General features: G+C 36.9%; 1 long non-coding RNA gene across 3 annotated transcripts; it reads left to right on the top strand.

Annotated features, from left to right (window-relative positions):
- Positions 1-585: 585 nt before the first annotated feature.
- Positions 586-24,008, top strand: LOC100982205 (uncharacterized). Of its 3 annotated transcripts, XR_008622235.2 has the most exons (8): positions 586-3,170; positions 3,651-3,833; positions 5,023-5,094; positions 13,979-14,104; positions 17,072-17,186; positions 20,358-20,404; positions 22,869-22,960; positions 23,944-24,008. It is a non-coding gene; the product is annotated as an uncharacterized LOC100982205 (long non-coding RNA). The 3 variants fall into 3 exon arrangements; XR_008622234.2 differs by lacking the exon at positions 20,358-20,404 and having other exon boundaries at positions 589-3,170; XR_010110987.1 differs by lacking the exons at positions 3,651-3,833; positions 20,358-20,404 and having other exon boundaries at positions 595-3,170.
- Positions 24,009-24,545: the final 537 nt, after the last annotated feature.

Below are 24,545 nucleotides of genomic sequence, written 5' to 3'. Positions count from 1 at the left end.
GTGAAGCTCCCTCAACTTACAATGTGCTATTTGCAACCTTAGATGGCTATCATTCTGGCTTTTCTACCTTTTAGCAACAATATGCACACCATTCCCATTTCTCCCACACCCTGACTTACCCCTCTTTGCATTTAATATATAATTTTTCTCAGAGTGTTCTTACACATCTTTAACTGTAAATATGACAAAAGCACACAGTATAGTACATGTGCCACATGTATAAATGTTGTATCTAGTCATACAATTTTCCTTTTAAAAAAGAAATATTTCATTTTCAAAAAGCAAAGACTCTAGGAATCTTTTCTAGCTGCCAGTCATAAAAACATAAATTCCTGGTTAGATTCCCAAATTTGCCTGACCATAAGAACCACTTGTGGTACTTGTCAAACACATGTATTCTGAGTCCCATCCGTGATCTCCTGTATCAGAATCAGCAGGTGAGAGGCCTGGGAATACACATTTTAAACAAACGTCCACAGTGATTAGGATTAGTCAAGCTTGAAAAAAATTTCACTAGGATCCTTATGACTGAATATCCTCACAAACATAGGAAAGTTACTGGAGAAAAATATGAGCAGAATTTCAGAATTCTCCCTTTGTTGAAAGTGTTTGTTCCCTCCTCCTCTACTCATCAAGACCTGACTGCTTATGTAACTCCCCCAAACCACCAACACCTGGAAGGAGTTGAAAATGATTTTAATGAAGAAGAAAAGCTGATGTTTAATTTCAAAACTGATGGTGACAATAGAAGGAAGAGGCATTAATTTATCTTGATTCTAACACAAAGCATTGTATTTGAGTCTACAAACTAAATTGGTTTCATTTTTATTTTTTGTAAGTTTTCGCCAAACTCTAGGCATATATAGAGGCTGGGCAAGAAAGAAAGAAACCCAGAAATACGGCATATGCGATCCCTTATTTATTTCCCCATGAGACCAGCCAACAGCTTCTTCACCTAGTCCCTGCTTCAAGCTGACTTTCTGTCTACTTCTCTATCGGAAATGGAGCTTCCCTAAAGACTACCTCAATGTCGGTTACCCACAGGCCATTTTTCCATCTTGTGCTCCTAAACTTCTATGATATTAAATGATATTACTCTTTCTGGAAATTGTCCTTAGCTTTGATTTTATAATTTTACTCTAACTTTGTTTCATTCCTTCTTTTATAGCCTTTCTTTTCTCTATCCCTTTACTGCAGACATGTTGTACGGCTTTGTTCTTGACCTTCTGATCTCTCTACGTTCATTCCCAAGAGGATGTATCCATTTTCTTCGCTTCGCGCTTCCTAACTATCTGATTATTACCACCATATAACGATGTTGGTGATGAGCATAGCTAACATATCCTAGGCATTTTCCATGTAGGTTATAATAAGCACCCTATATAATTTGTACCATTTAATTCTTCAACCCTAAATGATACTATTACTAACCACATTGTATGAGATGAGGAAACTGAGTTTTTCATCAAAACCATGGAAAGCCAACGTGAGGAGCCCCTGTGTGTCTCCTTTGTTAATGCCTCTGGGCATCATGGCATGTGGATTGCGGTGGAATGGGGATTAGGAAGCGCAGCACTGTGAAAACACCAGAAAATATGAAAGCAGGTAAGGACGCTCATCTCTGCACATTGAGATGGTTTTGTTTCTGAGTCAGGTTTGAGATGAACCTATCCTGACTCCATGGTGCCACCAGGGATCATGAATTTAGTAAGATCTTCGTGGATGCTTGGAACCCAATTGGTTTCTGTTTTCTACTTTAGGGAAAGAGCCACAGCTTGAGTGGGGTGGTTTTGGTGTCACATACGCTATCAATAATACCCACCGTTTTGGTGTCACATACGCGATTATTAATACCCACCGCTGCAGAGGAATCACCGTGGACTACTCCTCGTTTCATCCCATGCTCTTGTGATGGATCCCTGTCACCTGTTTACTGATTTCATTCAAATTCTTCAGCGACCACAGGACCCCGATTTGCCTTCTCTATCCTGGTTCCCATCACTCTGCTTTACAGGCCTGGCCTGCTCGCAGCTCCTCACACCAGCGCTGCACGTCTCACTTCTCGCCTCTGCCCTGTTTCCTCCAGCAGACAGGACTAGCTTCCTCCATCTCTATCGGGCAAAAGCCTGCCCAGCGTTCAAGACCCTCCTCAGATGCCGCCTCCACGATTAGGCTTCTTCCTGACCCCTGAGCCTGTAACAAGCGCCACCATAACTCTCCACCTTAGCCCACATTCCCACAGCACTCGCGACGTCCGCGGCCCTAAACATGGCGCTTCATTCTATTTTAGGGTATTTCCTGCTTGTTTCCTGCACACACAGTCGCGCGAGGCACAGACCCGAGTGACCCGCGCACGAGTGGCCCGCGATTTCAGACTCGCCACAACAGGCTGGCAAGGGCAGCCTGAGACGCTTCCCGACCCCGCGGGGACCGTCGCCAGCCCGCAGCTCTACCGGGAGGCGGTTCCACAGCGAGCCCGGCAGTCCCGCCACTGTCAGCACCAGTGCCTCGGGCGGGCTTTCCCCACCTCTGGGATGCACAAATCCTCAGGGGCTCCTTGAGAGGGAGCCAGGGAGCAGATGCGTGCGGACACCTTTCGGACCTCTGCGGCCGCTGTAGCTCCTTGGCAGAAACCCGGAAGTGGAAATCTCAGCCTTTCAGCGTTTGGGTGAAGACGAAGGCGGGTTCTGGATAGACGGACGCTGTCAGGGAGTGTTTACTTTGCCTCCACTTCTTTTCCTCCCCGCCCTGGTGCCGCTCCAGGTCACATACTCATCCTGAGCTGGCTTCAGCCTCTCCACGTAGAAGTCTCCTGGAGCCATGGCCGAGTACTCTTTTGTGAAGTCTACCAAGCTTGTGCTCAAGGGAACCAAGGCGAAGAGCTGGGTCCTGCAGCTCCGGCGGGAGCCTCCTCAGTTCTTTTCGGATGCACTCCACGCCCGCGAATCCGGTGGAAGCCGTGGTGCGGAGAGCCGGCTTCGTGGCCTCCCATGTTTCGCCCTGACCCTGTCTGGGCTGGACGGAGGCCGGACCGCGGTTCGTGGCGCCTGTGCAGAGAGGGGCAGCCTCCCGCGCGGACGACACTGGAAACAGGATAGATGGGCGGGTGACCCGTAGCCCCGTACCCATGAGTTTGGGTCCGCTGAGGCATCTCTCCCAGCCTCTGCCTGGTGGGTCTGCGTTAGTCTGATCTTGTAGTTCATGATAATAACTTCCTTTACTAGGGATTATTCTTTTCTCCATTGTCTCTTCCTGGAAAAATTATTGATTATTTTTTTCTAAGCTAGTATGTAGAGTGAAACCAGGATGAATCACACAGTGGTTGAGGTGTATATAGGCTTTGATAGGGATATGGGCTGGAACCTGCACTCTGTTATTTACTAATTTTGTAATTTGTGGCAAATTGGTTAATATGTCTGAACTTCCATTTACTCATTAAGAGATCAAGTATCTTTAAACCTCCGTTTACACATTTATACTTTCAGACCATTTTTTATACCTTTAGAAGACTGTGAGGATTAAATTAGAGAACGTATATGCAGTAAATAAATTGAGCCAAATGTGAGGAGGAGGTCGTAGTGGTAATTTATTAGCTCTTTAGGAGAAAAATACCTGTGCATTCATATCCCCGCTTCTTTTTTAACTGGCAGATTTGCCTGAGGTTGACTGTACATACAAATATTGAGCATTTCCTCCTGGTCTCCGTGACAAACAGAGGTTTTGATATTGTTAGGCGAGATGGAAAGAAAGTATCAAGGAGTGAGCTGAAGCCACTGCCCTTGAGAACCCTCTCGAGGAGTCTGGCCTCATGAAGATGCCGGAATAAATGGCAGGTATATCCTGAATGAATGTGAGATTTTTACTCTGTGAATTTCCTGTGAGGAGTGGTGAGTTATCTTCTGAAAACTTTATGATGAAAATGCAGAGAATAGTGTCTTAAGATTATCCTAATAATCATAATTAATGCTTATATAGCACTTTCAATGCGCCAAGAAATTGTTGTAGGCACTTTGCACATTAACTTTTTTCAAATCGCTCTTGGGTTTTTATTTTTTTATAGCGATGTAATTCATAATTATAAAATTCACCCTTTTGTACAGTCAGTGGTTTTTAGTACATATTCAAGAGGTTCACCACTGTCTAGTTGCTCAGCATTTTCATCATCTCAGAAGGAAATCTCTTCCTACCCATTAAAGCAGTCACAACCCATCCTCCCTCTCTCCTAGTCCTTGGCAACCACTAGTCTGCTATCTATGTGAAATTGCCTATTCTGAATATTTCCTAAGAAATCATGCAACGTGTGACCTTTTGTATCTGGCTTCTTTCACTTATAACATTCTTGAGGTCCATCATTGTTGTAGCACTTGTTCCTTTTTATGGCTGTGTAGTATTCCATTGTATGGATGTAACATTTTGTTCATCCATTCATCAGTTGATGAACATTTAGGTTGTTTCCCCTTTTTGACTATTGTGACTAATGCTAGTGTGAATATTCTTATGTAAGTATTTTTGTGGGTGTATGTTTTCATTTCCCTTGGGTATACATACTTAGGAGTAAAATTGCTGGGTCATATGGTAACTCTTTAACTTTTTGAGGAACCCCAAACTGTTTCCTGTAGATGCTGCACCACTTTACATTTCCACCAACAATGTGTGAAGATACATATTACCTCTTAATCCTCACAATAGCCTTAAGAGTTAAGTTATTATCCTAATTTTTTAAGTGGGGAAACTGACTCCCAGAGAGATTCAGTACCTTTTCCAAAAATCACAGAGCTAAGAAGTGACAGAATCAGGATTTAAAATCTGGCAGTGCGGCTCTACAATCTGCTTTGAACTTTAACATAATATGTACAAAGCCTGAAGCAACTTCTCAGTACTGTATTTAAGAGGGCATAGCAATGTAAGTCTTCCTAAATCAATAATTTATAAATGAAACAGCTTAAAAGACTTCCAAGTTTCAATCTTACGATATTTATTTATCACACAAATCAATATAACTAAACTCATCTGTATAAATAGTTTCCTGTAGTAAGAAGAAAAAGAGGAAAGATAAGAAGAGAAGAAGATGAAGAAACCCAGTTTGATATGTTGGTGAGTCAGTTTTCAGTGGTTTATTCTGAAAAAAGTTAACATTTCTTGAGATCTCATTGAAAATATTTTCCTAGTTAGAGATTTATGATGTATTCATATTTGTCTTAAAGTGCTTAAATATTATCTACAGTTGTAAATTCCATTTATTCTTTAGCACAGTAGATGCTACTGATCCCTTTACTTCATTATCAGAACAGAGCACAGGAGAGAAGAATTACAACTCTCTGACTTAGTAGGCACCATTAGACTGCTTAATAGCCAGAGATTCTGATACATAATTTTAAAGGCTTAATGTAAATGTTATTCAACCAAATATATTTTACAAGTTATTTTCTTTGAACATGTATACATTTTAGTTGTAGAAGTCAGTTGTCTCGTAAACGAAGTATCTTCACAGGAAAAATCATCATTTTGTGAACTCTGAAATGAATGAAAATTTTAAATACAATATCAGGGTAGCCTGTAAATGATACTAGAAATAAACTGACCCAAACACACTTAACCAGACTGTTTTCCACTTAGTTGTTTCCGTACTTTTTTTCTCTTTTAAAACTTGGCAAATTGCATTTTGAATCTTCATAATTTATGGTAGCTTAAAAAATATATAAAATATGGAATGGTATAAAGCTAATATTCTGGAAGAATCATTACTTTTGAAATGGCAAATCAATAATTCTAAAATTAGCGTAAATATCTAGGGTAGATATGTAGATGTGGAATTGCTGTGTCAAAGGATAGGTGAATGTTTAACTATATAAGAAACTGCCAAAAGTTTTCTAAAGTGGTTGTGCCATTTTACCCTCCCACCAACAATGAATTAGTTCTCCAGTTACATCGTTGCCAAGAGTCGATGAAGTTATCAGTCTGTTCTCCCAGTCTGAGTTTTACCTTTTCAGTTTCTTAATGGTGGTTTTTGGATGGACAGCTTTTTTTTTTTTTTTTCCTGAGATGGAGTCTCTCTCTGTCGCCCAGGCTGGAGAGCAGTGGCACGATCTCGGTTCACTGCAAGCTCCACCTCCCAGGTTCATGCCATTCTCCTGCCTCAGCCCTCCAAGTAACTGGGACTACAGGCACCCGCCACCACGCCCAGCTAATTTTTTGTGTTTTTAGTAGTGTCAGGGTTTCACCATGTTAGCCAGGATGGTCAGAAGCTTTTAATTTTTATAAAGCTTAGTTTATTTTTTTATTTTATGGTTACTGCCTTATCTCTTTGATCTAAGAAATCTTTGCTTACCCCAAAGTCAGGAAAATATTCTACATTGTCTTTTAGAGGTCTCATAGTTTTAGTTTTTACATGAAATCTGTCATTAATCTCAAATTAATTTTTCACATGGTGTGAGTTTGGTTTCAAGATTTACTTTTTTTTTTTTTTTTTTTAACATCTTGATAGCCATTTGTGCCAGCACCACTGGTGTTTCCTTTTTGCATTAATCCATTTTCGTATCTTCATAAAAAAATCAATTAAATTTCTATGTATTGGTCTATTTCTGGACTCTGTTCTATCGATTGTCTTTTTTTCTATTGGCATATTTATCTTGATTGCTATAATTTCATGAAGTGTTGAGATCAGATAATGTGTGTCCTCCAACTTTGTACTTACTAACTATTAGTTTATTAATTTCTACAGTGAAGCCTGTTGGATTTTCTCGGAGAATTATATTGAGTCCAGATTATTTGAGGGAGAATCAACATCTTAATATTCAGCCTCAATATTTCATAATTTTCAATGTAGCCGTCTTGCATGCCTGTTTAAAAATTTATTCTTAAGTATTTTATAATTTTACACTACTGTCAGTAGAACTTTTGAATTTGATTTTCCAGTTGTTTGCTGTCAGTATGTAGATATACAATTGATTTTTGTATAGTGACTTTGTAGTCTGATAAGTCTGTTTCACTTATTACTTCTAGTGGTTTGTTTATATAGAAAACTAAGAAATTTGCAATTATGTTTCCTGTGACTATCCTTTTACTTCTTACTTTCTAATCCTTATGTCTTGTCTTGCTTTTTATTGGTTTATTATACTGTCCAGGACTTCCATAGTGTTGAACAGAAGTCACGAGAATGGGCATAATTGCATTGTTCCCAAGCTTAGGCAGAAAGCTTTCAGTAGTCCACCGTATGGGATGATATCTGTAGGATCTGCAGAGAAAACCTTTATCAAAATGAGGACTTTCCTTTTAAACTTTGTTTCTTGGGAGTTTTTATCATAACGATGTTTAATGCTGTCAAATGCCTCTTTCTGTATCTGTTGAGATGATTATACAACTTTCTTCATTCTACCAATGAATTACATTGGTTTCATTTTCAACTTTTAAACTAATTTTACATCCCTCAGATAAACCCCACTTGGTTGTGGTGCGTTGTCCTTAGGGATATTGCTAGAGTTGATTTCTAGGTGTTTGTTTGTTTGTTTGTTTTTAAGATTTCTATATTGGTGTTGATTGGAGATATTGGACTTTTGTATCCTTTTCTTGTAATGTTTTTATTTGATTTTGGTGTCAAGGTGATATTTGGTGTCATAAAATTAGATGGGAAGTACTGTCTGCTTCCCTGTTATTGGAAATAGCTGTGTAAGATCGGTATGATTTCTTCTTTACATGTTTGACAGGATTTACCAGCGAAGTCATCTGAACCTAGAGGGTTTTATTTGTTTTGGTTTTAGTTTTTTGTGGGAGAATTAAGATTTTTTTTAAGAGATATTTTCAGATTTTTCTGTTGTCAGTTTTGGTAATTTGTGTCTTTTAGGAAAATTTCATTTCATCCAAGTTGTTGGATTTATTGGCATAAAATTGTTCAGAATATTCCTTTAATATCCTTTTAATGTCTTAGAATCTAATCTGTATTGCAGTCTCTTCATATTGGTAATTTGTGTTTTTTCTATTTTTTCCTGGATCAGTCAGTCTAGCTGGAGGTTTATCAATTCTTTATAAGATCACTTATTTTAGATCACTAATGATCTTTTAATACAGGAGTATTCAATCTTTTAGCTTCCCTGGGTCACAATGGAAGGAGAAGAATTGTCTTGGGCCACACATAGAATACACTAATGATAAGCTGATGAGCCAAAAAAAAAAGGAAAAAAAAATCTCATAATGTTTCAAGAAAGTTTATGAATTAATATTGGGCTGCATTCAAAGCTGGCCTGGGCCACATGCAGCCCTCAGTTTGGACAAGCCTGTTTCAGTATTACTTATTTTGTCTTTTTTTCATTTTTTATTTCATTTATTTTCAGTCTTTTTTTTCCTCCCTTTAACTTATTTTCAGTTTACTTTGCTCTTGTTTTATTGCTTCTTAAGAAAGCAGTTAGATATCTTCATTCCACGTTAGTTTTAGTTATAGTCAACACATTTTGCTTTCATTTTCATTCCATTCAAAATATCATCTAGTTTTCCTTGTGATTTTTCTTTCCATGGACACTTGAGTTATTTAAAAGTGTATTGTTTTTAATTTCTACTACATAGAGATATTATAGGTATGTTATTGTTGCTGATTTCTAATTCATTTATAGTATAGTTGGAGAACATACTTTCTTAGTGAATTTCCATGTACACTTCAAAAGAATGTGTATTCTGCAGATGTTGGTTCAAGGTTTTTTGTTTTGGTTTTTTTTTTTTTGGAGATGAAGTCACGCTCTGTTGCCCAGCTGGCTGGAGTGCAGTGGCACGATCTCGACTCAGTGCAGCTTCCGCCTCCCAGGTTCAAGTGATTCTCCTGCCTCAGCCTCCAGAGGAGCTGGAAATACAGGCACCTGCCACCACGCCTGGCTAATTTTTTAAATATTTTTAATAGAGGCTGGGTTTCACCACGTTGGCCAAGCTGGTCTCAAACTCCTGACCTCAGGCAATCCGCCCGTCTCGGCCTCCCAAAGTGCTGGGATTAAGGGTGTGAGCCGTGGCGCCCGGTGGTTCAGTGTTCTTCAGAGGTCAATTAGATAAACTGGTGGAGCTTGTGACTATGCACATCTTCTGTGTCCTTACTGATTTTTTACTCATCCTACAATGTATTGAGAGTTATGTTAAAATCTCCAGCTGTAATTCTAGATCTGTCTACTTGAGCAGTTTTTGCTTAAAGTATTTTGAAGCTGTCATGTGTACACATTTAGGATTGTTAAGTCTTCCTTATAAATTCAGTCTTTCATTTTCATAACATTTTAACCTTTATTTCTGTTAAATATCTTGATGCCTAGTTAAATTATTTGACCACCCTTTTGCTCCTGTCAAGCCTGGGCCTTTGTTAGTTTGTGCTTATTTATTAGGTTTTTGCCTGTAGACTTACAGTGACTCTTACTCTAGGAAAGATTCATCCTCATGGGCCTCAGCCACATGTTCTAGGTATACTTTGTGAGTTCTCTCCACTCTGCTATGTCCCAAATTTGTGTGATCTCTGGCATCTTCAATCAGCCCTCAGATGTGCCAGCCACTCTGCCGAGGCCTTGTGGAGCCTGCCTGCTCTATGCACTCCCCCCAGCCCTTGGCCCCAGACCTGCCGAGAACTTTTGCATACTCTTTTGAGACCTCACCTGTATGTAGTTCCCTCTTCTCCAGTACTTTATTCTATAAACTCCAAACATGTTAGCACTGCAAGACTCTCAGCTTAGTGACAGTGACATTGCCTCATTTTTGGAGGTCTCCACCTCTCTGCGTGGTCAAGAAACTGCCATTGGGCAGAAAACAGAATTGTGTGTGAGATTTGCCTCCTGTGTTTTCTTGTTCTCAAATATCACAGTCCTGTTCTGCCTGTGTTCCAATCCCCGAAAACAGTTTTCTCAAATATTCTATCCAGTTTCAGTTTTCTCGTTGGTCATCGTGGGAGGGCAAGTCCATCTTGGCTGGAAGAGTAAGTCCTTCTGCGTCCTTTTCTCTTTGTCCTTCCATCTTCTTTTGTATTGTGGATTTTCTCAACTTGCCGTATAAGTAAGCATGTGCCTATTTGTGAAGGGAAAGAAAAAACCCTTTTAATTTTTTAAAGCTGTTCTGTTGGTTCCTCACAAGGATCTGAAGGGATTGGTAAATAGGATGAAAGAAATTCTGTCTTTCACATGGAGAGTACCATGTGTGACATTAATAAAAATGAGCATGTCTGTAAGCAAGGATTTTCACTGAGCTCTGCTAGATTCAGAAGCAATTGAACTTACAACATCGTAGTTTGCAAAACACAGATTTGATTTACCCAGGAACTAAAGCTAAGTCAGCTATGGGTTAATAGAAGGTCTGTGAAAGGTACTTAGACTTCAGTAAGATTGGGAAAGAAAATTCAATTTCCAAATCTAAGATATATCATTCCTTTGTGCCAAGCACATAATGAAGGCAGAGATTTAAGGGGGTCCTTAGCACAGAAGCACTGGGTTTGTCAGAATGTGAGGTGAGCTGTCACACAGGCTTGATGCTAGAATGAGGGTGCCCTGATAGTATCTTATCAGCCATGACACTGGTGCATCGGGCCAGTTTTTTTTTTTTTTTTTTTGAGACAGGCTGTTGCTTTGTTGCTCAGGCTGGAGTGCAGTGACATGATCATGGCTCAGTGCACCCTCGACCTCGTAGGCTCAAGCAGTCCTCTCACCTTGGACTCCCGAGTAGCTGGGACCACAGCCTTGTACCACCATACCCAGCTAATTTCTTAATTTTTTTGTAGAGATGGGGGTCTCCTTTTGTTGCCTAGGCTGATTTTGAATTCCTGGGCTTAAGTGATTCTCCTTCTTCCACCTCTCAAAGTGCTGGATTACAAGCATGCCAGACATATTTAAACATTCTCATCTATGTGAAAATATGTGAAAAGCTTTGTTATGCATTGTGAGACAACCCAGCGGGAACATTTCACCATCTGCCTAAGGTTTAAAAGGAAATAACTTTAAGCATATGTCTAAATAGCAAGTAATGTTTTAGAGAGGATTCTCTTAAATTCAGCTTGTGTGTCTGCAGCATATACACAGCTGGAGCTGTCATCTGACATAGGGACAGGCAACTTCAGTGCCCACTGTTCTTAGGATCCACTGCTTTTTCACAGCTAAAACCCCCTAGTGGCATCGTTAAGTATCATGTTATGTTACTTTAGTCGTTAAACATATAAGCATACCTCCAAAGGTTGAATGTAGGCCACTTGCAGAAAGTAGGCAGAATGCTCACATTTAATTCTTGATGATACTGTGTTTAGCTTTCTTATTCTTTGAAATCCCATTGAGAAAAAATACTGGCATCTGCTCAAAGTAATTTCTTTTTCAGTTGACAATATTATAAGTAATGTTGTAGTATCATTTCCCTACTTGGACAGAGGGTGAAAATTTTGAGGAGCTTGTCTGCCAGAAATTTCTTCTTCATTTGCAAAACATTAATGAGATATTATATTTAAATGATTTTATTTAATATTAAGTGTACTTGGTGAACGTGGCATAGAACATACAAAATAAAACTAATTTAAAATTATTAACTTACATTTATAGGAAAGACTTGTTAATCATAACACTGTTCATAATGATTCTGAATAAAGCATTATTTATTTTACTGAAAACAATTGCAGCTATAACTCAGTCATCTAAATTGTCATTAGTTTTATTTCTTTCTAATCGTCTTTAGCTGAAATTTTAATTTTGATTAATTTTCTTTTTCTCCATTGGTTTTGTGTGTGTGTGGAGGTAAAATATACAGAATATTGAATTTGCCAGTTTTTCTATTTTTACGTGTACACTTCAGTGGCATTTGAATACATGCACCATTTTACCTTCCAACCAGCATTGCACAGGGTTTCAATTTCCCACATCCTGCCCAACATTTGTTTTTCTGGTTTTCTTGGTTTCTGTTTTTTGTTTGTTTTGATAATAGCATTCTAATGGGTGTGAAGTGGTATTGCATTATGTTTTTTATTTATATTTCCCTAGTGACTAGTGATGTTGAGCGTCTTTTGTATATTTGTATATCATCATTGGAGCAATGTCCGTATATATCCTTTGCCCAGTTTTGAAATGTGGTATTTGTCTTTCTGGAGTTCTCTATATAGTGTGGATATTAATTCCTTATAATGTATGTAGTTTACAAATATTTTCTCCACTCTCTGGGTTGCCTTTTACTCTGTTGACAGTGGTTCTTGATGCACAAAAGTTTTTAATTCTGATGAAGTCCAGTTTGTCTACGTTTTCTTTTGTTGCCAGTGCCTTTGATGTTCTATATAAGGAATCATTGCCAAATTCATTGTCGTGAAGCTTTTCCCATTTTCTTCTAAAAGTTTTCTAACTTTAGCTCTTACATTTAGGTCTTTTGTCTATTTTAAGTTACTTTTTGTATTTGGTGTTAGATAAGGATCCAACTTCATTTTAGCTAAAATTTTATGTATTTTAAAATTGATTATGAAAAGCATGAAATGTTTAGTTGAATAGAAAATTTTGTGCAGTGGAATTAACTGAATCTTTAAAACCTTTTTATTGTGGAAATATCCAAACTAATCCATACATAGAAGAATATAATGAGTCCCCCATGTGCCCAGGCCCCACCATTAAATATCAATATTTTGCCAATCTCGTTTCGTTTACATACATACCCCCACACACGTTTTTCCTAGAAAATTTTAAGTAAAATCTCAGATATTACATCATTTTACCCATAAGTACATAAATGTACATTTCTTAACGTGGTATGTCTTTCTCTCATCACCTGTTTTGTTCTTTACTTTTATACATTATACTATGTCATTATCAGACCTTGTAAAATTAACAAGAATTCCTTAATATGTCATATCCAGTTAATGATTGACTCATTTCTACTCTAGTTAAAGTACAATTTAGGAGGAGTTTTGAGGATTTTTTTAACATTAAGATATAAACTTTTATAATAACTGCTAAATAATGGTTGCTAGACTCTAACATTTCTATTGGCAAATTGGACATTAGTATACATAGACATAGATTCTGCTCATTTTGCTTTCAATCTAAAATCATAGTTAAGATTACTGGCTGGGTGTGGTGGCTCACACCTGTAATCCCAGCACTTTCGGAGGCAGAGGCAGGTGGATCACGAGGTCAGGAGTTCAAGACCAGCCTGGCAAATGTGGTGAAACCCCGTCTCTACTAAAAATACAAAAAAAATTATTCGGGCATGGTGGCAGGCTCTTGTAACCCCAGCTACTCGGGAAGCTAGGTAGAGAATTGTTTGAACCCAGGAGGTGGAGGTTGCAGTGAGCCAAGATTGCGTCACTGCACTCCAGCCTGGGCGACAGAGCGAGACTCCATCTCAAAAAAAAAAAGAAAATACTATGCTAGAAAGTCTTCCTGTAGACGCATTTTTAAGAAACATTATGATAGGCATTGCCTCTGGAAAGCAGGCATGAATAGATGGCTGGGGTCTATCATGAGAGAGACTGTTCTCCATATATCACTTTGTACCTTCACATGTTGCCTTTTGTTTTGTTTTGGTCTTTTTTTGAGATAGGATCTTACTCTGTCACTCAGGCTAGAGCACAGTGGCATTATCATAGCTCTCTATAACCTTGAACTCCTGGGCTCAAGTGATCCTCTTTCACACCTCCCCGAGTAGCTGGGATTACAGGCATGCACCCCCATGCCTGACTGTATGTTGCTATTGTGTATTTTAAAAACCTAATCCTGACTGTGCTGGTAGTTGCAGGATTCTGTGCACATACATGCAAACAAGTACATATAAAACTGGTGAAATCTGAATAAGCTTCATGGATTATATCAATGTCAGTTTCCTTATTCTAACAATGTATGATACTTATGCAGTATGTTATCATTGAGACAAAGCGAGTAAAGGATATGTGAGATCTTCATAGTATTTCTTATGACTGAAAAATAAAAGGTTTTTAAAACTAAGTTATAATAACAAAGAACTCTGTGTCAAAACTAAAATATAAAATTGAAATATCATTTTTATTTTTTAGGAATCTGGTGAACAGTAACAAACTTTGGTGAAATTTCAGGAACCATAGCCATTGAAATGGATGAGGGAACCTATATACATGCACTCGACAATGGTCTTTTTACCCTGGGAGCTCCACACAAAGAAGGTTTGTGTCTGGAAGGGAAGATCCTGCCACAAGTGTAGATTTTAGGACATTCATTCACTTAGGCCAAACTCTAACTAGTCTCAAATATTTTCCAAAGGAATGGAACCATTGCATTTGACTCTTCCATTTTTTTTAATTCTTTAATATTTACCAGCCATTGTCAAGTCCCTCTTTCTAATATAAGCATTTGAAAACATTCCGTATGGTTCCAGAAGAGTATCTTTGGAAATTAAAACAATATGAATAATTAAAATAGTAAGTGGAAAGAAAAAAGAAAACCTATTTGATTCAAACATATTTGAATTTCTTTTTTATTCAGACCTATTACCAAAACTAACCTGGGTGCATTTAACAATTTGAAGTTTCTTCATTTTCTTTAGCCCATTAGAGGAAGCACTAATGAGATACGAAGTAATTAGAAGATAAAAAGCAGTATCATTTCATCAGCAAGGCCATCCATTGAATAAATGAAAGCATTTAGCTTTTTTAAATAAGTGCTTATTTATGACTGTATTTTAAAACATAAAGAGAAGCTATCTCAAAAGTTATTAAATAAGCATTATATCACCCTGTCTTACTCAGTGTATAAAATTAACACTGTAGTTACAAGAAGGTAAAATAGATCTTGACTCCAAAGATACAGTATTACAGTGACATCAGTATATCTGAATATTCTTACATTTAATTGTAGAAGAAAATAGCCACATTTTTTAAAGCAAAATAATATCTTTATATTTATAGCAAATGTCAAATTTATTTTCAAATGTTTTTTCTCCAATAGTTGATGAGGGCCCTAGTCCTCCAGAGCAGTTTATGGCTGTCAAATTATCTGATTCCAGGTGAACTTATATTGTAATATAATTAGTAACCAGTTATTTTAAAAATTTAATTGTATTCATTAAAAATTTTAGTATCTATCTTAAGTCCATGGTAATTTTGATATATAAAACGAAATAGCTTTTTTGAAAAGTAGATTTTGTGATCTACTTTTAGTGGATTTCTTATCAATATATAATGCTAGGCTGGAAAAAAGATATGTAAGTTAAAAAATGAAGATTAATAATTTCACACACCAAATAAGATAAATTAAAAAATAAATCAGGCCGGGCGCGGTGGCTCAAGCCTGTAATCCCAGCACTTTGGGAGGCCGAGGCGGGCGGATCACGAGGTCAGGAGATCGAGACCATCCTGGCTAACACGGTGAAACCCCGTCTCTACTAAAAATACAAAAAATTAGCCGGGCGTGGTAGCGGGCGCCTGTAGTCCCAGCTACTCGGGAGGCTGAGGCAGGAGAATGGCGTGAACCCGGGAGGCGGACCTTGCAGTGAGCCGAGATCGCGCCACTGCACTCCAGCCTGGGCGACAGAGCGAGACTCCGTCTCAAAAAAAAAAAATAAATAAAAAATAAATAAAAAATAAATAAATAAATAAATAAATACATAAATTTGTACAAAACCTGGTTCACTGTTGCTATGATATTTAAACTCACTGTTTGGAAGTCTAAAGACAAACAGGAAGACTAAAAAAAAGGAATATTGTTAAAACCAGCAGAGAATGTTACAGCATCATAACGACCAAAAGAATATTTTTACTCACTATTTTTACAGTCATTTTATAAAGTAACCTTTTTTATTCTCACCTTGTGCAGAAGTATAGAATGATTCTTTGGGTAAAAGATACTGAAAGTGAATTTACATATTTTAGTAATTGGTTACATCAACATGGTAATGATTTCTGTTATATAATCATTAACGTATAAAGGAGTAAAAGTCAATTCTGGCATCCGAGGAGATTCTTCGTAAGGTAAAAGAAATCATAATTTTAAAAAATCACATTAAGATGATTATTTCTATACTTTCTTTGAAAGTCTGTTAAGTAGGGTGAAAGAATAAAAGCAGAGGAAGAAAAATTCAATAGTTTTAAACTGCTTTACAATTATAAACAAAAAAGGATTATAAAGAAAATTAACTGACAAATGAGAAAATATTTGCAACAATCTTAATAGGCAGTGAGTTCTTACTCTTCATACGTATCTTGTATAGAATTCATAGCACTGAAGACTCCAGTAGAAAAATTGTGAAGTCAAATATGAATAGAAAAATGGACAAGGGACATTATTAGATAATCGAAAAACTAAAAAGGAAAGGAAAAGAAAAACAATTGTTATTCTAGTTAACTACTAAAATGCAAATTAGGATACTGTTTTTTTCCATATTAGGTTTTCAAGTATTTTTTTAGAGTCATAATGTTTAAAAAAAAATCCATGATACAAACCATACTCTGCTAATTTGAGGTAAGAATGTAAATGGAAGCAGCATTTTCTGGAAAACAGTTTGATAACATAAAGTTTTAGTAATTTATTATTGACGTTTATAACTAAAGAGGTATAATTGAAGAATGATGAATTTTGAAAATATTTGTTATGTAATATACAAGGTACAATGTTTTTATTAAAAAAGCAAAATATAAAACTAAATTTAAAACTGTACCATCCAATATGGCAACAACTAGTCACATATAGTTTTTTTTTTTTTTTTTTTGAAGACACAGAGTCTCAATCTGTCACCCAGGCTGGAGGGCAGTTGTGTGATCATTGCTCAATATAACCTCAAATTTCTGGGCTCAAGCACTCCTCCTGCATCAGCCTCCTAAGTAGCCAGTATTACATGTGCACACCACCATGCCCAGCTAACTTTTTAAATTTTTTGTAAAGATGGGGTCTCACTATGTTGTCCAGGCTGATCTTGAACTTCTTGCCTCAAGCAATTCTCCCATTGCCTTTCCAAAGCACAGAGATTACAGGAATGAGTCACCACTCAGCCACATGCATCTTTTGAACTCTTGGAAAATGTCCAGTCTGAAACTTTAGATATGTACACACCCACACACATACACATGTCCTGTTTTGATGTCCTATAATTAATTTTCTCTCAGTTTTTAACTTTCATCTATCTTATTAATGTACAGAATCACCCTGAAATCTGGCTATGGAAAATATCTTGGTATAAATTCAGATGAACTTGTTGTTGGGCGTTCAGATGCAACTGGACCAAGAGAACAATGGGAACCAGTCTTTCAAAATGTAAGTGCTGTTTTTGTTTATAAAAACTTCCTGTCAGTTTAACACAAAGTCTGTAACAGTCAATCATAATATATTTAAAAAGAAAAAGTAGGATGCAATAGTATAATACATTAAATTGGAATAAACCACTAAGAACAAAGAGCCTTAAAGAGATTTCAAAATGTAGTGCAACAAAAATAGCATTAGTACTTTTGCCCACAATTATTTCTCTATACCCTTAGTGCCTAGGTATGGATCTCATTTCCACTGAAGAACCAGTCAATTTTAGGTCACAGAGTAGGAAAACAGAATAGTTCCTAAGTATCTTCTTTGTAGCAGAAAACATGGATGATTTCAGAAACATTACAGACTGTAAGTGAACAGTGGAGCTAGCTAAGACCAAGTTGTGACAATTTGCGTATAAAATATAAATAATAATAGTTCATTGAAGTAAATTATCTCTAAAAGACTTTCAGTTCATAAGCTTAAAATAGTGTATGAAAAGATAGTTTTAATATAAGAAGAAAAAAGATAATATACTAATTCTTAATTTTAGTAAGTAAACAGTTGTAGTATATGGATGTTTTGTTAAATCTTTGTTGATACAGAATACATAATTTCCTTTTTCTGTTTGTGTGAGAAGTAAAGATTGAACAAAAATATATGAGTGCTAAACTGTCTTTAAAAAGTAGATAACTATATCAAAAACAGTATGGACCATTGGGCACCACGCAGAACAAGCAAATAGAAGATAATCTCAGCCTTTGAGTAGCAGCTTTGGTAGTATACAATAATGAACTGAAAATAGGTACTCAGCAGTGTTTTCTAAGATGACAGATTAAACAAACATCCCACCAGAAAGAGGTAATCACTTAGACTAATTTCCTCATCCCCTAGGATAAAATCTTAAGTCGGTGACTTGAAAACTATTTTGACCCAATCCATTGACAAATGCATTTTTACATTGCAGCCCAGCACACACATATGTATAACGGAAGAAAGAGTTGTACTTAACAATAGTTACTTATCCATGTGTTACGCGCCTTGATATTTCTTATTCTCTTTTACCCCTTCCTCTGTGTGTCTGTGTGTATTCCTTTTTGCCCCCAACCACCCAATACCATTCAGGAAACACTACATTGATTTCATTACCTGCTAATGTGTTGCAACCCCTTTGAGATGATCCTACTTATTATGATGAGATGCTTCTAATAAAAGTTACACCAGTAGAAAATGCCAATATTTCATAAGGCCAGGATGATGACTTAGATAGTACTAATAATACAACACTTTAGGAAAGTTCATTTCATTTTATTTTTAGGAAGGACACTAAGTTTCAAAAATTTAAATTTAAATGAAAGAGGGTCTTAAAACTGTATTGCAAAAAGGATTCAGCTGAATAATCTGTGGCACAGGTTTAAATCGCCTTGGACCACACCACCATGTTCCAGAGCTCACCAGTAGCTATCCAGATGAGAGACCACCCAGCCCTTGTGACTTGACTAAGAAATTAAATCCATGTTATCAGCACATTTTTAACTGGATGTGTTATAAGGTTAACATATTTTGTAATCATTGTATTTATAAATATTTTGTCTAAATGTTATGGTATTCCAAGTTTTCCAAAAGAATCGACCAAATACAAGTTATAAATAAATGTTATATTTGTTACGGGAGTTAAGCTAACCAAATTTATAACCCAGATTTAGCTACACAAGAAAATCAGTTTTTAAAGTTTTGTTTAATAGAAACCAATGTAATACATCTAATATTAAACAATTAAAAATGTATATGAATATTTATTTTCACACACAAAGTCCCTCAGACATTGATTCTTAAATTCCAAACACTGAAGGCATTGTATATACATTTTCATGTTTTCTAATTGTGAAGAAAATAAATTTTACTTAAAATGTTAATATTTGAATAAAGTATCCATTCATAATTATGTTCTTTTCTTTAAAGTTAATTTTCCAAACAGAACTAAATCAGTTTTATCTTCAGTAGATCTTTTAGAAAGGAAGCTATCCTACCTCATCTAATTAGAATTTAGTCCTACTAGGAAGATACATTACAAATGTTTATTGTGGTAATCTTTGAATAGTAAAATGAAAGTTGATTTTGGTTTCCTTTTCTATATGTTCTTGTATTATATTTTTCAGGTTTTTCTCTAAGTTCTTTTCTGTGATTTTTAAATCAGGGAGGAAAAATTAATTCAGTCTAAACACTTAATGTTTCTTCTACAAGAAGTATCCTCATGGCTATATTGTTATTTTGTTTCACTTAGGGTAAAATGGCTTTGTTGGCCACAAATAGCTGCTTTATTAGATGTAATGAAACAGGGGACATAGAAGCAAAAGGTAAAACAGCAGGAGAAGAATAAATGATCAAGATAACGATGACATTTTATACAGATGACTGCATTCACACATGCGATGTGACTATCTCTTTAAAATGTTAAGTCATCATTTACTGTCACTTTAAAGATTTAGTTAATAGCTTTTATAATGTGATGTTTCAAATAGACTCATTTTTAATTATAAATCCCATAGTTGATGGCTTGTTTATACAATGTGGTAGAGAAATCAGTGCATCTAGGAGCTACCTTGCCATTATCTCCATGGATTAGTATCTTTTTCTGGTAGTTCCACATGCTCTTTTTAAGCTTTCATTTTCCTGTTTTCTTGCTTGTATTTTAAAATCTGATTTTTTAAATAGATAACATATACATGTGGTCCAACATTTTTAAATAAAAGCATATAAAGATGAAGATATATGCCTGCCATGCATCTTACGCACCTGTGTCCCAGCTCCTGTTCCTCTTTCCCTTTGTTTTGTTTTTTTTATAGCCTCCTAAAGTTTCTTTATAAACATATGAATATATTTATAATTTTCAACTGTTTTACACTAAAGGCAACCTCCTCTATAGTCTTCTCGACTTTGATTTTTTTTTCCTTAAAATTGTATCTTGGAGAGTTTTCTACTATTAATTTGAATGTAGAAAGGTTTCTCTTTGTCTTGCTTTTCCTCTCTTTCTCTCTCTCTCTTTATTAACAGCCACGTAATATTCCATTTTAGGGATGTACCTTAATTTATTTAGTCTTTTGTAGATGGAAATTTAGGCTGTTTCCAGTCTTTTGCTCTTATAAACAGTGCTGCAGTACATAACATTGAATATGCATCAATTTGTAGATGTGCGGGTGGACCTGAAGATAAATTTCCAGGAGCAGAATTACCAGGTCAGGGTATACGTGTTTGTATTTACATAATGCTTGAGCTTCTGTGATGATAATCACTCTATGAAACATAAAAAATCATAGCAGAACTTCTGGGGCCTTAGCCCTTACATTTTAAAAATATTTTTATTAATAGTACCTGTCTTCTTTGCATTAGGAGAAACATGAATCACGTAAAACATGATTTTTATTTTATTTTTAAAATTTGTGTGCATCACTAACCTGGAAATAAAAGTTCCTTATTCCAGGCTAAATTCCCTCATCCATAGTCAGATGTGTTATCCATTGCACCAGTGGCCTGTGCCCTCCCTAATCCTACTCTTTGTTTTACATCATTGTAAAAGTTACACAGACATCTTCATATCAAGGTGAAATTCCAAATAATACTGTTAATATAACCTAGAAAATTAAGGTAGTTAACTGGAACTTGATGAAAACATTTAAGGATTAATTTTTTAGACTCACAAAAGCCACTGATCTTTAATGATATACATATACCAGGATGTGTCTAAAGAATAACTCCCCCCTTCTTGACACATGGTTTTTCTGTGTCTTGGCATTCCATCGCAGTACTGAGCAAAGGCACTGATCTTTAATGATAAACATATACCAGGATGTGTCTAAAGAATAACTCCCCTCTTCTTGACACATGGCTTTTCTGTGTCTTGGCATTCCATCCCAGTACTGAGCATCCAGAACCTTACTTTGTTTGTCTCTGTTGGGAATCACAGGTTGCATCCAGTCTGACCCAGATTTGCTCTGTAAGGCATTGTGGGGGCCAGAGTGGAAGGCTCTAAGAGAGGGGGCAAATGCCTTTTCTAAAATGCCCTTCGTTCTTTTAATTAGAGCATAAAAATTTATGTTACATTTTTATCTACTACCAGTGTAATTTAAAAGCATCTATCAATTCTCTGTACATGATTCATGTTAGATTTCCAGTCATATGTTTGATTTTCTTTTTAGAATAGTCTTGATTTCAGATAATTTCAAATCTAAAGCTCAAACAATTTCAATCTAAAATGTAGATATTTTCTTACAGTTAGAGAAGTGAAATGTTATATTTTTTTGTTGCATGCATCCGGCACATGCGTTGTAGTCTTGAATTTCCATAATGCTCCTGTGAGGTGGATGTGAGCTCAGCCTTACAGACAGGAAGGCAGCCTCTGACCCTCCTTACGTCCTCGTGGTTTTTGTCAGTCAGTTCATGGAAATCACAGTGATTTCAAGGTCTGGTAAGACAGGATGTGTACCCAGGCCCAGCTGACTCCAGAGGCCACTCTCAGTATTTCATAGCACATTGCTTCTCAGGAAGCAGGTCCTTGAGGAAATGCAGATGGGTTTGTGACTTACATTTAATTTTATTTATTTATATTTTATTGTATCATGTTTAAGTTATTTTTCATCTGGATATCATCACAAAAGTGTTACTGAAGGCAACAATTGCAAATATATGTGCAGTGCTTTGCACTTATACAAAGATACAAAGATACTTACACAAAGATTGCATTTTTCACTATTTAAAGCAATTTTCAGATGAAATACAAAGTTTTCTGTGTCTCTTCGGTTAGTCAAGTACTTGGAAGCTCTGAACAGTGATTATTTAGGACTCTTTTTGTACCATTTAATTGCAGGCTCTCCTAATCTCTGTCAGCCCTTCACCTTTATGACCTTGCCTTGTCTACCAGAACACAGACCCCTCTTACTAAAGGTAGCATTGTGCTACAGGCCCTAGCAGGGAATGTTTTCAGGTCTGGGACCCCTCTAATCAAAACTGTCACAGAGATGTCATTGGCACAAACACGTTATTTGTCATCACTTTCTAAGCAGCCCTGGAATTGGACTCTGGCCACAGAGGTCCCTTAGGAGACATGAGTCCTTACCATTGCCAATTGCCTGTTCTGTGGGCAATCCTAATTGTTGAATGCAGATTAATTAACTGATGACATGTGATAGTAAACATCTATCCAAACTTAGGAGGATATAAGAAGCTAGTAAAAGAGGTGGGTTCCAATTAATTAAAATCAAGTTGTGTAATGTTAAAAGTTTTAATACTTTGGTAATAGTCTGTGCAATATAAAATAGCTATTAAGCTTTCAATCTGATCAAATGAACACTTGTCTACTAGGGATAATTTGATGCTGGTGTATTCACTTGGAGGACAAAATTAAATTAATGACTTCTTTATTGCCTAACAGGATCTGATGTGTAAAATGTTTCTGAAATAATTTTGTCTGTAGTGTTTCTGACACAAGGGCTGTGGAGAAAGCATGTGATAGCACTTACTCATATAGATTATATATATGAAGTAAAAACACATAGCCAGAACCTGTCTTTTTCTGAATATAGTTGCTCAGTTAATTTTTTCTTCTGCATAAGAAATCATCTCGAATGTTCTTAGGTGATGTGTAAAGTGGGGAAGATGGAAGATAAATATATAACCCATTGGATTCTCTTTTCCAATATCTAGATTAGACCCTGTGCTGAAAGAGAAACCAAGAAAAAAGATGACATTCCAGAAGAAGACAAAGGAAATGTAAAACAATGTGAAATCAATTATGTGTATGTATGCTTTTCCTTTTAGACCTACAGATTTGACAGTGAAGTGCTTCTCAAAGTGCTTTCAAAATAAATTACCTAATTAGCTGGGGATGGTGGTGCATGCCTGTAGGCCCCGCTACATGGAAGGCTGAGACACGAGGATTGTTTTAGCCCAGGAGTTCAAGGCTGCAGTGAGCTCTGATCACCACTGCATTCCATCCTGGGTGACAGAGCAAGACCCTGTCTGAAAAAATGGAAACTGATGGACAAGAAGAGGCAACACAATGTAGCCTCTAGGACAGAGCACTGAGCTAAATACTTTTCTCTTCTTGAGGGTCAAGTTTTCCTAATCATCCTACCAGCTCCCAAAGCTAGTCACTCGGGTTAGTCAGTCTCTCTATTCATTCATAGAATGGGCATGATGCCAGTCAAAGGCTGTGCTATGGCCAGGACACAGGGGACCCCAGCCAGCATGCCTTAATAGAAGTGGTGTATTCTGCTACCCAGTCGATGAGTGGCCCTCATCTTGAGAGGTTATGAAGGTCATCTTTTTTGTTCAAAAGCTTCAGCTTATTAAAAAAAATACAATTAGATTTTTTTTTTCTCCCCCAAGACAGTCTCGCTCTGTCCCCCAGACTGGAGTGCAGTGCCATGATCTCGGCTCATCGCAACCTCCGCCTCCCAGGCTCATGTGATTCTCCTGCCTCAGCCTCCTGAGTAGCTGGGACTACAGGCGCGCACCACTGCACTCAGCTAATTTTTGTATTTTTAGTAGAGATGGGGTTTCACCATGTTGGCCAGGCTGCTCTCGAACCCTTGACCTCGAGTGATCCGCCTGCCTTGGCCTCCCAAAGTGCTGGGATTGCTGGCATGAGCCACTGTGCCTGGCCTACAATTTGACCTTTTTAATAAGTGAAAAGGAAATTAACAGTATTTACAAATTTAATAGAAAATATGTATATCAGAGTTTGAGGTATTATTCAATGTAGACATTTTCTTTGCAGAAAGAAATTTCAGAGCTTCCAAGACCACAAACTTAAAATAAGTAAAGAAGACAGTAAAATTCTTTTTTTTTTTTTTTTTTTTATACTTTAAGTTTTAGGGTACATGTGCACACTGTGCAGGTTAGTTACATATGTATACATGTGCCATGCTGTTGCGCTGCACCCACTAACTCGTCATCTAGCATTAGATATATCTCCCAATGCTGTCCCTCCCCCTCCCCCCTCCCCACCACAGTCCCCAGAGTGTGATATTCCCCTTCCTGTGTCCATGTGATCTCATTGTTCAATTCCCACCTATGAGTGAGAATATGCGGTGTTTGGTTTTTTGTTCTTGCGATAGTTTACTGAGAATGATGGTTTCCAGTTTCATCCATGTCCCTACAAAGGACATGAACTCATCATTTTTTATGGCTGCATAGTATTCCATGGTGTATATGTGCCACATTTTCTTAATCCAGTCTATCATTGTTGGACATTTGGGTTGGTTCCAAGTCTTTGCTATTGTGAATAATGCCGCAATAAACATACGTGTGCATGTGTCTTTATAGCAGCATGATTTATAGTCATTTGGGTATATACCCAGTAATGGGATGGCTGGGTCA

Source organism: Pan paniscus, chromosome 21 (genome assembly GCF_029289425.2).
Source record: "Pan paniscus chromosome 21, NHGRI_mPanPan1-v2.0_pri, whole genome shotgun sequence".
In the NCBI taxonomy this organism is placed as follows: Eukaryota; Metazoa; Chordata; class Mammalia; order Primates; family Hominidae; genus Pan; species Pan paniscus.
This window is presented reverse-complemented; position numbering and strand designations above follow the sequence as displayed.